This window comes from Macaca mulatta, chromosome 9 (assembly GCF_049350105.2).
Source record: "Macaca mulatta isolate MMU2019108-1 chromosome 9, T2T-MMU8v2.0, whole genome shotgun sequence".
NCBI classification, from domain to species: Eukaryota; Metazoa; Chordata; class Mammalia; order Primates; family Cercopithecidae; genus Macaca; species Macaca mulatta.
In genome coordinates this window covers 55,123,495-55,137,477 of record NC_133414.1, presented here as the reverse complement: position 1 = coordinate 55,137,477, position 13,983 = coordinate 55,123,495, and the positions used below count along the sequence as shown (strand labels likewise).

General features: G+C 37.7%; 1 long non-coding RNA gene across 1 annotated transcript; it reads right to left on the bottom strand.

Annotated features, from left to right (window-relative positions):
- Window positions 1-3,448: 3,448 nt before the first annotated feature.
- On the bottom strand, window positions 3,449-13,655 carry LOC144331395 (uncharacterized). Its single transcript, XR_013398493.1, has 4 exons — window positions 13,479-13,655; window positions 8,500-8,559; window positions 7,809-8,050; window positions 3,449-5,522 (listed from the first exon to the last, which is right to left on the bottom strand). It is a non-coding gene; the product is annotated as an uncharacterized LOC144331395 (long non-coding RNA).
- Between the last annotated feature and the right edge of the window lie 328 nt (window positions 13,656-13,983).

Genomic DNA, 13,983 nt, shown 5'->3' with positions numbered 1-13,983 from the left:
AAAAATAAGGCAGTAAGGTTGATACGGAGTGTCCGTAGGAAGAGGGGCTGACGCTGTCGTCAGCAGACTCAGGTATGGAACTCTGGATAATAAGCAAATGGAGTCCTCATTTGAGATGTGTTCAGTTTGCAACCTCTGAATTACCTCCACTAGAGATGCCCACTAAGTGGTCGGAACAGGAGTCTGGAGTCAGAACAGAGGTCTAGACTGAATCTGTAAATATGGGAATTATCAAGAGACTGCTTATAGTTTAAGTTGTTAGGATGCATAACAGCAATTGGGGAATTATTTAGAGTGAGATGAAAGGCCTACAGGAGGATTCCTGAGGGCCTTCAGCAATATCAGGGAAGCCCTGGAGAGAGGCGCCCAAGAACCAGAGGAAGAATGATGCGAGGAGTAAAAGGAGGAGAAGAGCTTGGTGTCACAGAAGTCAAGGGACAAAAATGTAAAGAAGGACAATGTGATCGACCATGTTGAACGCTGTGGATATAAAATAAGAATTTAAAAACTTTTTTGGGCATATAACTGTGAGGTGACTTGGGAGAACATGAGTCTTTCATAGTGTTGAAGAAAGAAGGGTGAAAAGAGAGAAAGAGAGAGATAGACAGACACACACAGAGAGAGAGATTAAATAGAACAAGATCCCAGAGGAGACAATAGGATGGGAACTTGATCCAGAGATACAGGAAGATAATATACAGAGGGGAAAATAGAGTGTAGAGATGTGGATGAATTTTAAGGATAGTAACAAATGAAGGGTAACAAATGGAAGGGATTATCATGTAATTTCTTCTACTTTTTTTGTAAAGTGGAGCCTAATGTAGTGTGCTGAGAACCAAGAGGAAATAGGGAAAGTCAAGGGATTAGGGAGTAAAGTTCCAAATGGCTGTTGTAGTTTATATGAAAAGAAACGGGTGAATTGCTTGGTAGTGTTGAGATGGGAGAATATATTTGCAGGGGCATCAATTTCCCTGAATGAATGGCTTGAATTGAACACAACCACGGAGTTGGTATTTTGCAAGGGAAGTCTGAAGGAAAGACATGAAGCAAGGAAGTTGGAGGTCATCAAAGGGATTTGCAATTTAGAGTTTCAGCGATGGGAGAGTTGGAGGTATTGACAGAATTCAGGATGTGACTATAAGTGGATGAGTGACAGTGGACATAAATGTTGCTAGAGTTAAGCAGATCAAGTATCTGTGTGGCTAAGTGATTGGACAGGTTAATTTCATTGGCATTGTAAGTACATTTACTCCTGTCTGGTTTGTTTGTTGAAAATGCCAAAGAATATTTATTGATAATAGAAAAGTATTTTTTGATAATACTTTGTTTTTTAGAAAAGAAGTATTTAAAACTTCTTTATCTTCTGGCAAAACATGGCTAATAAATTGTCTCATGCCACTGATCTTGTTTCTCAAATGCATCTAAATCCTGAAGAGATGTAATGAATGAATGCCTCCAGAGCTGTGCAAAGATACATCTGCTTAGTCTTTTGAATACACCAAGATCATAGCTCTGCATCGTTCTGCTTCACTGAACACTCAGTGGGAAGCTGTAACTGCTAGCATACTTACATGCTTATTGAAGTGGTGGATATTTATTCATGCTTCTGTGATGTTCTGCCCCATGCACCATACGCCATAATCATTTGGTTGACTTTAAGAAAGAATGAAATTTCCAATGAGAATAGATAGATGATCTGGCAAATTAAAAAGTGTCACACCTGGTAGCTCCCTTGATAGCAAATTGAGAGTTCATTTGCTGGAAAAGAAAATGAGGATCATAACAAATGAAAGGAAACTGAGACAAATTACAGAGAAGTTGACTTTAAAAGATGATTTGTGTCCTTTGAATGCATCTCCTTCACCAGAGCATAGATTGATTTTAACTGTGTTTGCTGACAGCCTGTGGGGGCAACGTCTACATCCATGAAGCTGATTCTGCTGGGTATGTGACCTCTCCCAACCACTCTGATAATTACCCCCCGCACGATGATTGTATTTGGATCTTAGCGGCTCCACCGGAAACACGCATATGGCTGCATTTTGAAGATCAATTCGATATTGAAGTAACACCCAAGTATGTCACTTCCATTTTCATTTTTTTCCTACCCAAAGTTAGTATTTTTTAACTGTCATGTCTCAGGACAATTCATTTCTTTCAGTAGCACATACTGCAAGGAAATCTAGGGGAAAAGGGAAATGCTTAATAACTCAGGCCTGAAAACACAGTGTACCAGTCACTCTGCCATCTGCTGAGCAGGTTTATGTACATGGATACAGTCCCTTGTGACCCTAGACGCTTCCTGCAAGGGACGCTGAGGGTGGCTACTTGAGATTGATGTTTATCCATTCTTCCTCCCACAGGAAATATATTATGTTTCTGAGAAATGAATATTTATTTGCCCAAACAAATATTTATTTGTTCAGTGTCACAAATGATAAAATGTGTGTTTAACAAATGGGAATTTGTGTGTATGTCACCAGGGGTCACTAGTGTCAGAACAGTACTAAAGCACGTATAGTATAATTTCTCAGTCTTTATTTAATAAGAGTTCTGAAAGTATTACAAAACAGAGAGTAAGTCTTACTACGTTGAAGAGAAAGGAAAACCATATAGATTGTAAAAAAACCGTTTTTCTCTTTCCTTTAACAAAAGTGTGTATACGTTTGCATGAATGCGACTGTGGTGCAAAACTTAGATATAAGAGCTTTTGTTGCTATTTCTGGCACTGGATTGAATACTACTCTTCCACTCATGTAGCATTAATTAGCTGATGTAACTTCCTCAAGAAACGCTAGATACATGCTTGTCTACTTTTACAGACACAGAAAATTCCAGTTGGGACTCTCCGTTAGTCCCAGTTACAGAGCTGTTAGAGAATTTATCTTTGTCATGTGAAATGTATCAAATCATTGTGTGGAACAAAATACTTGTTTTTTTAAAATTCATAGGGATTAATTTGAAAACAACATTTATATTTGTAAAACCAATACAGAATATAGAAGGGAAGTAAATATTCTTCAATGTAGAACATGTAAAACCTGTATTTTTGAGCTGCTAATGAAAGAATGTACTATTAGGAAAAATATCCTACAGCATTTTAATGTGACACATGGCTTACACTGATTCTATCATAGTCTTTTATGCTAAGAAATGATGATTTAATAATATCTTCAAAGAAAGTAAGTGAAGTTGTCATTATCAAAATAAGTCAAGGCAATTGACCATTTAAATTTAACAGAATTTTGTTTCCACTTTAGCTGTACTTCCAACTACTTGAGTTGTGGGATGGAGTGGATTCAGATGCACCAATACTTTCCAAATTTTGTGGGACATATTTGCCCAGCAGTCAGTGGTCCTTAGAAGAGGTTATGTATTTGAGATTTCGATCTGGCAACAGCCCCACTCATGTGAGATTCAAGGCCAAGTATTCTATAGGTAATATATTTTTTTTAACTTTTATTTTAGGTTCAGGTGCAGGTTTGTTATATAAGTAAACTCGTGTCATGGGAGTCATTGTAAAGATTATTTCATCACCCAGTTACTAAGCCTAGTACCTAATAGTAATTTTTTCTGCTCCTCTCCCTTCTCCCACCCTCCACCCTATCAAATGAAAAAAAATTCCATGCTCAGAGATAGGAAGAATGAAGAATCGATATTATTAAAATGGCCATACTGCTCTCCCAAATTTACAGATTCAATGTTATTCCTATCAAACTATCATGACATTCTTCACAGAACTAGAAAAAACTATTTTAAAACTCATATGGACCCAGAAAGAACCCAAATAACTAAGGCAATCCTAAACTGAAAGAACAAAGCTGGAGGCATCACAATACCTGACTTGAAACTATATTACAGGGGTACAGTAACCAAAACAGCATGGTACTGGTACAAAAATAGACACATAGACCAATAAAATGGAATTGAGAACTCAGAAACAGGGCCTCACACCAACAGGCATCTGATCTTCAACAAAGCTGACAAAAACAAGCAATGCGGAAAGGACTCCCTATGTAATAAATGATGCCGGGAGAACTGGCTAGCAATATGTGGAAGATTGAAACTGGACCCCTTACTTATACCATATACAAAAATCAATTCAAGATGGATTAAAGACTTAACTGTAAAACACAAAACTATAAAAGCCCTGGAAAACATTTTTATATTAAATAAAAGAGTTGTTATAGAATGAATTTGTTAAAACTTTTTTTAAAACCATGACTTTTTAAAAAGAAGTCATTCTATCTGCCTATTTTAAAAAATATTTTAATGCTAGAAATAAGTAAGGAGTGTAAATGTTTAAAACCACAGTCATCAACTTTAATTTCTCTTTTAATGTTTATTTTAAAACATAATCTTAGTAAACTTGAATATTTTGTATTTTTTCTAACTTGTGAAGAAATATGCGTAGTTAATTCAAACTCCTGTTTCTTCTGCTTACTATGAAATTCAGTAGTTCTCTCTTATCCATGGTTTCATGTTTCATGATTTCAACGCCCTTGGTAAACAGAGGCCCCAAAAATAGGTGAGTACAGTACATCAAGATATTTTGAGGGACCACATTTTCTTTTCTTACAGTATACTGTTATGATTATTCTATTTTATTATTAGTTAATATTGTTAATCTCTTACTATGTTTAATTTATAAAGTAAACTTTATCATAGGTACATATACAGAGAAAAAAATTGTCTATATGTCTATATAGGGTTTAGTACTATCTGAGGTTTTAGGCACTCACTTGGGGGACTTGGAATGTATCCCCTAAGGAAAAGGAAGAGCTACAGTATGTTTATTACCTTAAGTAATGAAACTATTTGAGAACCAGATAACTATATTTAGAACAATGTCTTTGAATTCCTCATCACATACAAAATAATTAAGCTTTTTTTTTTTTTTTCTCTGAGTCTCTAGTGCCAGATCAGGCACTGGATAAAAAGCAAATATGTCTCTTCAGGATTTTTATTTCCTTATTTAAAGATTGAGCAGTAATTTTTCTTGTTGAAGACTCACTATAGTATGGTCACAATAGCACATAGTTTAGTATCTAATAGGTCTAGACACAAACCAAACGAATATTTAATATAGCAAAAATTCAGGAAGGCTAGTTATAACAATATTTAACTACACCATAGATCATGTTATATCCCGAGTCAAGCTGCATATAATTCAATTAGCTATCAAATCCAGCTAATAAGACATAATTGAACAGTAATTTTCAAGGCCCTGAGATATCAGTTACTGTAGTGAACAGTTTAGTTGATAGTAAAACTAGAAATGGCAGGCGTCCCCACAGTTCCCCTTCCAGCTGAGCTTGGGTTCAGTCTTTAGAATCAACACAGGGTTCTAGGCAGGTCAGATGAGTCTACTAGTTTGTTCTTGAGATAAAACTTGCTTGCGACTAATAGCTCTTACATAGTGTACCAAAAGAATTAATGTGACATTACAGAATATGCCATTTAGTCATCTTCTTGTTTCCCATTATTGGATTGGACTCGTGGTATCATTTCTGTAATCAACCCTATAATCAACCCTATAATTCAAATAATGAGGAAAGCACTAACCATTTTCAGAATTTTAAAAACTTCAATTCATAGTCACTTGGCATCTAAAAGTTTTCACATGTGCTGGCGAAATGAGAAAAAAAAATTGTAATAGAATCAATCTTTCTCTTTCTTTCTTTCTCTTTCTTTCTTTTTCTTTCTTTCTCTTTCTTTCTCTCTTTCTTTCTCTCTTTCTTTCTTTCTTTCTTTCTTTCTTTCTTTCTTTCTTTCTTTCTTTCTTTCTTTCTTTCTTTCTTTCTTTCTTTCTTTCTTTCTTTCTTTCTTTTTTCAGCTCAATGTGGGGGAAGAGTAGCAGGGCAAAGTGGTATTGTTGAAAGCACTGGCCATCTAATGCTTCCATATAGAGACAACTTATTCTGTGAGTGGCATCTCCAGGGGCTCTCCAGACACTATCTCACCATCTCTTTTGAAGATTTTAACCTTCAGAATTCCTTTGGCTGTGAAAAAGACTTTGTGGAGATCTGGGATTATCATACCTCTGGTTAGTGAAATATATCTGCTCTCTTTGGGGTGTTTATTTTCGCATGTACTTATTCAGCCTCTGAAGTTTCTTCATTCCAAGAAAGGCAAAAGCATGTCTATACTCTGCAAAGAAGTGCAGATTAATAAGCTTTGGGCAGTACCAGCGATTCTCTCCCTCAATTCTACCATTAACAATGGATGCCCAGAGCCCAGGTGTCATAGAGCCTACCCTGGAGGCCACTTGGGGAGAGCAACGGTAGTGGGAAGGCAACCTGTTGCTGCTGAGACATCCCCTTACCACATGCCGTTATTTGAGGGGTGCTCTATAGCTTGAGGCAGAGAGAGGGTCATGCATGTCTCCTGGCAGCAGCATAAGGCAGATATTTGTCACTCTGTTGTCTCAGAGCACTTTTTCAACCAATTGAGCAAGCCCTCCTCATTGTCCCGAGATATCCTTCCCCTAACTGGTTGCATTTTCTTCACTTCTTCATATATTTGAATATGTTAATTTTCATTCATGTTTTCCTGTTTTCTTGACAGAGATTAATGTTTCTTCATGGGCAAGGTCTTGCTTTTTATTATTTTCTTTGTACACGCAGGACACCTCGAATAGAGTTTAAAAGAAATCAATCACCTGGACATATATATTGCATTATTTGTCTCTCACAGGAAACATCTTGGGCAGACACTGTGCAAACACCATTCCTGACAGGATAGACACTTCCAGCAATACTGCCGTGGTCAGGTTTGTCACAAATGGCTCTCTGACTGCCTCAGGATTCAGACTGTGATTTGAATCCAGCATGGAAGGTGATGTCTTTGATTCATTCAAAACAACATTGAGCACCTGCATTGGACAGACACTGTGCTAGGCACTGGTGTTACAATAGTTTGAAAACAAAACAAAACAGAACCCCTATCTTCTTGGACCTTAATCAAAAAGTCACACTGATAAACGAAAAATTACAGCTGTGATCAATGCTATAAGGGAAAATAACTAGTATCACGAGAGATATAATACGAGGATGAGAGTTACACTGCAATGCCCGCCTTAAGAAAGTCCTATAGTTACTCAGAATTTGCCTTACTGCAAATCCGACAAACTCAGATGTAATAAAGATCTGTTTGGAAAAACTGGATACTTATATTAACCTTCTGATTTTCCTGATTTTTTTTTGTAAAGGTGGGGTCTTGCCTTGGCCTCCAAAAGTGTTGGGGTTACAGGCATGAACCACTACTCCTGGTTGGTTTTCCTGATTCTCTCTTTTTTTTTTTTTTTTTTTTTTTTTTTGAGATGGAGTCTCGCTCTGTCACCCAGGCTGAAGTGCAATAGTGTGATGTTGGCTCACTGCAACCTCCCCATCCCGGGTTCAAGCGATTCTTCTGCCTCAGCCTCCTGAGTAGCTGGGATTTCAGGTGCCTGCCACCACACCAGCTAATTTTTGTATTTTTAGTAGAGACAGGATTTTACCATATTGGTCAGGCTGGTCTCAAACTCCTGACCTCATAATCTGCCTGCCTTGGGCTCTCAAAGTGCTGGGATTACAGGCGTGAGCTGCCGCACCAGACCTGATTTTCCTGATTCTTAACTTCATTATATTCATTGGTCTCTCATATTTCTTGGGCCATGATGAAAATTAAATTGCTGTCTGGGGACTATCATCCATGGAAGCCAGAGTTAAATATTAATAGAGATAGGAAATGCATGTATATATTCACTAAAATCTTCACACACATAAATACGGAGAATAATTTTGTCTAGAAGGATAATTTTTAAATACCTGAATTTTGAGAGCTTCCCTGATGGAAAGAGACACTTCGATTTGATTGGAAGTTTTCTTAGCTTTTTTCCCCTCATGTCAGAGTGTGGTGGGGGTCTTCAGGGCTCTGCTGGAACATCTACTTCTCCCAACTAACAGAACCCAAATCCTCATGGCCGGATCTACGAGTGGAGAATCACCATCCCAGAGGGAAGGTGGATCACCCTAACGTTTAACAACCTGAGGCCGGCCACGCATCCATCCTGCAACAACGAGCATGTGATAGTAAGTGTTCCCTGCGGCCTGAGATGTTATATTCCATCATTTAAGGAGTTTACTGACCCACAAATCATAGTCAGAAAACTAGGTCAGGAAAATTGCCGTCTATGCAACTATAACTCAGACAAATTCTAAGTATTGTTGGGAGACCAAAACACGGCAAACTGTCAAAATAATTGTAAAAGTTGTTTTAAGAGGCTAACAGCTATCACTCCATGCATCAGGGTCAGAATAAATTTTAAGAGTGAACAATAATGACAAATGGCAAAACTGGGGAGGCTGTGGAAAGCTAAGCCTACAGCAGCACATAGGTGAATGGGACCAGAGTCACAGCACAAGCCACCACCGAAAGTTCTGAGCAGATGGGTCGTCCTGCATAATGACTGCTCTCTCCAGGGGTGCAGAGGGACTCCTGGTGGGAGAGCACTGCTACCTGACCTCTATGTCGCCAATCTCCAGTGGTTTCAGATGTGCCCTCAGCACTCTCAGCTTTCTGCAGTGAAAGAAAGCAAATGAGATCCCTGAGTGTGAATAACAAATAGATTGTTAATTGTGAAGTGCTATACATACTTATGTGTGTGTAGATAGGTAGTCCGGATTAATATTAGTACATTTCTCCACCCAACTTGCCCCTTCTGCAGTATTTGCTATCTCAGTAAATAATTCCAAACTTGTGGTTGCTAAGGTCAAAAGTCTTGATGTCTATTTTGGAATACTTCCTCTCATACCCTATAAGCAAGTCCCATTGGGTGTATCTTTAAAAATATCCACAAACTACTTATTATATCTACTACTACCACCCCCACCGTTCACTTGGATTATTTTAGTAAGTTCCACCTGGTGCGCCTGCCTCCATTCTCATCTCTCAACATTCTCAACACAGCAGCTTGTGATGGTTTTAAACCTCAATCAGATCATGTTGCTCCCTTTGAAAATCCTCTAATGGCTTCTCATCTCACTCAGAGGAAAATCCCAAATTGCACCTGTGGTCCACCTGGCTGACATTATCTGCTGCCCTTCCCTCTTCTACCTGTCTGCCTTATCTCAAACTCCCCTCTTTTCTGCTTGCTGGGATACAGCTACCTGGCCTCCATTCTGTTCCTTGAATGTGTTGAGATTCTCCCTGTCCAGCTGTTGCCTTCATCTGGAATGCCCCTGCTCAGATGGTGGCCTGCTCCACACCCTTACTTCATTCAGTTCTCTGCTTGAATGCCTTTTAATCCATATGGTGTAAGTACCTTATATTACAGACCCCACCCTGGCCTGACCCCTGCCTGTCATATTGTTTTATAGCACTTCACACCGGCTGCCATACATCATTTTGATTTGTTCATCAGTTTATTGTCTGCTTCCCCCAATAGAACATAAGCTCCTTGAGGTCAAGCTATACTTTCATTCACTGCTGGGGATTCACTGAGTCCCCAGTGCCTGTACATAATAGAGATAAATAATTGTTGAATGAATGGATAGTAGAGGTACTATAATTATCCCTTTAATAAGAAGCCACTTTTGTTTTCAGTTTAATTGTCACCTGTTGGGTAGTGAATCTCAAAAATATGAAATATATTTGTATCTTATGACCACTTTGTATCACCCTAAAATGATCTCATTCAACCTTCAGATTTTATTTCCAAGTTCTAATATATGAAGGACTAAACTGTTGTCTTTCAGATCTTGAAAATAAGAAATCAAGTGTGTTTGCTTTTATTTGAGAGCCAGGAAATTTTGGACTAAGGTTGTTTATTATAAAGAAACTTTGTTTCCCATTATTGATTGAATATATGTAAACAAAAATGAAGTAGAAAAAATACCACTCCCACTATACTATATTTTGATGCATTTTCTCATCTCTTCTTGGCAAAGCATATTTTATGTACTTGTAATCATGTGATAAAAATTCACTTGAATTCTGATTTTAGTCTATTTTTCTGGTTATAAATATCATGGATGCTTATTGAGCAATATTTGGAGAGTTCAGAAAATAAAAAATATAAAGAAATTTTTAATTCTACCCATCAATTACTAAAATTTTCATATGTATGCTAACAGTTGTTTGTTTACCTTTGGAATTATTTTCATAGTTTAAATCATACTGAATATAATGATTTTTAGGAATTTTACAAGCAGAGTATTCACATGTCCTTTAGAAAAGAGAATATGAACAGGCATAGTTTTAGAACTCAAATAAAGATACAAGTTATAGCCACAACCACAAATTCCAAAGCAGTTCTTACTTGTCATCTCACTATCCCTTAATTATCAACTTATAACTCTTGCAGCTACTGCTGGTGGGTTTTATGTCATTATTTCTAAATAATATTCCTATTCTACTACTCCTTGCCTTTTTTGGACATTATCTATCCACATCCTACTCTGGAAGATGAGCATTAGCCCTCTGTCACCACAAGTGCACGTGGGGTATGCACAGTTTATATGCTTTCCCAAATGTCTCCCAAAATACATATATCACAGCTTTTGCTTAAATTGTCATTCAGTTGACATTACCATTATTAGGTAAATACCATTCACAACTGAGCCAAGTAGTGTACTATGGCAATATTTGCTTTTGTTTTCCCAAGGGATAATAATAATTGTGTCCTCTTTACATTTTCTTGGGTTTTACGCATTGATCACTAATTCTTCCACACCCTTTCCACCCTGGGTGTGCGTCTTCACCTTCTGTAGTAAAACATATCAGTTTCATTTCTTTTCCTCAGTAATATCTTTTCTTTAGCCTTTGTCCATCAGCTGCAAGCCTGATGCTAGCTGTCATTTCAGAATTTCCCTTTGCCATCGGATTTGCAAGTTCCTTCATTCTGCTCCTGGGCTAGAAAGCTGGCTTGTGATGCTATGTATGTCCCTTTCTTGGTTAATTTCCTCTTTTTTGAGGCACACCCTCTTGTAGCTCCCCAAGGAAATGGGCAAGGGCAATACATTTTTAAAGAAATGATATACCTGAAATTATCTTTATTTTACCATCATTCTTTGAAAAATACATGTTTAAATATTTTATATGTTCACTATATTAATATATACATGAATATACTAATAATTTTGAAGTTTTGTGTTGCTTATGTGGGGTCAGTTTTCTTCATGTTCTTATCTCCTGTTTACTCATATTGGTCTCTGCCTTTTACATTAGTCACTTCCCTAAATATCTGCTGATCCTTGGCTGTTCATTCATATTTAAGAATGAATTACCAAAAGGATGACTGGCATCTCTGTATGCATGAGGGTGCCTTGACTCTTTAAATAGGGAAACCTACAAACCTACAAATGTCATATCCGCAGGTCTTTTCTCTTGGGGAGGTTAAAACTGCAGCAAGGAATCACTTTAAGAATTAATTTTTTTCTGAATCTTTAGTATAATGTCCACATTCCTTTTTCTGAAATATATTTTATATGTTCAATGTTTATTTTGGTTCCTCTTTACTCTGCTCCAAACAAGACCATGTGGGTTGGCCTTTGCCCCACTCTATTTGATTGAGAACTTGCCAAAAAGAGAAAGAAGAATGATGAAAGGGGGTGAAGAAGGAGAAGGAGGATGAGAAGGAGCAGAAGAAGAGGGAGAAGGAGACAGAGGGAGAAGGGGAAGGAGAAAAAAAGAAGGAAAAGGAGAAAAGAAGGAAAGGAGAAGAAGAAGAAGAAGAAGAAGAAGAAGAAGAAGAAGAAGAAGAAGAAGAAGAAGAAGAAGAAGAAGAAGAAGGAGAAAGAGAAGAGGAGGAGACTGAGGAGAGGGAGAAAGAGAAAAGAAGAAGGAGAAGAAAGAAAAAAAAGAAAAGAGCAAAGAAGAAAGATCTGCCAGTGCAGAGGAGGCAGTTTTAACTTTCATTGCACTGCTCCCTGGCTAATGCCTTATCCAGCTGGTCTGAGCCTAAAATTTCTCCAAACCCACCTGCCTATCTGACTCTTACAGACAGAGAAAATGAAAAGCTATGCCACCCGGTGTGTCCTACAATACGACCTGTATCTGATTTTGTCCCTGCTGATAGCAAATTTTATAGCCTGTCCTAAATCTCACATGCCTACTTCCTATCCATTTGTATTCTGAGAGTTGTAGTTTCTGAGTACAAAAAGGATTAGAGGACAATGATGGGAATTGCATTCTGGTTGCTTCTAACAGCAGAACTCTATGTGATAAATGGATGACTATAACATGTTCAGTCATTGTGATTCTATGCCAAAGGCAGACTCAGAGGCAGGATAACAGCCATTGATCATGGTTTCCAACATGTCCCATTAACCTTATAGTTGGTTCTAATCCCTTTTGATTTTGGCAATGTGATGCCCATTCCTGTTTTCAGCATTATAGAAATATTTGACCTCATCTGTTTCTTTTTACACTACTTCGTGGTTTGGAATCAGAGGGATGGTTTGAATCCCAGTTCTATTATTACTAGCTATTTGAACTTCAGCAAATTACATCATCTTTCTGAATTCTGGTACCTTAATCTAATTAAAGGGATACTATTATCTGCCTGGGAGGGTGTCGTGCTGATTGGACAAGACAGGCTGAGTAGATGATGAGCAAAGACTGGCATTTTTGTCTGCTCAGTAAATGATAGCAAACTCTTCTTCTGGTCCAGTGAGCTGGAAGACACTTTAGACCAGAAGCCCCCAGAGAGCTAAATTTAATTAATTATAGTAAATTTTAAAAGCTGACATCTTTGGTTGTGGAATGCATTCTCCTACTGCATAACTTTTAGTGCCATAGTCTGAGTCATTATTTCTAATCTTGAGTCATTCAATTCCTTTAAAACACTGGAATATCAATCACTCAATCAATGAATTATTGTTTAGTTACTTCATCTAAATTGTTTTTTTGATTTTGTACAGCATTGGAAAAATAGTTTGCCAATTATTGTAACAATGTGAATGACTACAGTTATTATTTAATATTTTAGAGTCAATAAAAATCCATTCTTAAAAATTCAAATAAGTAAAGAAATTAAAGCTTTGAATCCATAACTAATGAGGAAAGAACTATTATGTTTAATTGCATAAACTGATTTTTCAAATTACTTTTCAAGGTATTTAAAAATATCTGCTTGCTGGGCATGGTGGCTCACACCTGTATTTCCAGCACTTTGGGAGGCCGAGACAGGTGGATCACCTGAGGTCAGGTGTTCGAGGCCAGTCTGACTAACATGGTGAAACTCCATCTCTACTAAAAATACAAAATTAGCTGGGCACAGTGGTGCATGCCTGTAATCCCAGCTACTTGGGAGGGTGAGGCAGGAGAATCGCTTGAACCTGGGAGGCAGAGATTGCAGTGAGCCGAGATCATGCCATTGCACTCCAGCCTGGGCAACAAGAGCAAAACCGCATCTCAAAAAATAAATAAATAAATAAAAATTAAGATAAACAAAAATATCTGCTTTATTATATACATCAAATCATCAGAAACTTAACATTTAAGCTTCCTTTCCAAATAACAAAAGCCCTGATGCATTGTTAAGAAAAACTGCCCATCAGTGAGCTCTGCACACCACATTGTAAGCATGATGGCTTATCTCCTTTACATTGGGAGCTCGGCTTCCAGTTCCAAAGTGTACAGCAGCTTTTAATCTATCACGCCATGGCAGGAAGGCATTACTGCAATACTTTCATTCTAGTGAATTTATCCTGAGGTCACAAAATGTGTTCAGGGTAACATCTGGCTTGTGGCACTGGGATAGAAACCTGCATTGTTAGATCATTCATTTTAGGGCAGGGTTTCCATAGAAGGAAGTGGGTCTGGGCTGGGAATATCACCTCCTAGGAAATATGCAGTAAGATGGATTGTGCGTCTAAAAGTTAAACTCTTTCCAACAGGTATTTAATGGCGTTAGAATTAACTCACCCCAGCTAGAGAAACTGTGTAATGTAAGCAGTGAGATTAAATCTTCAGGAAACACAATGAAAGTCATTTTTTTTC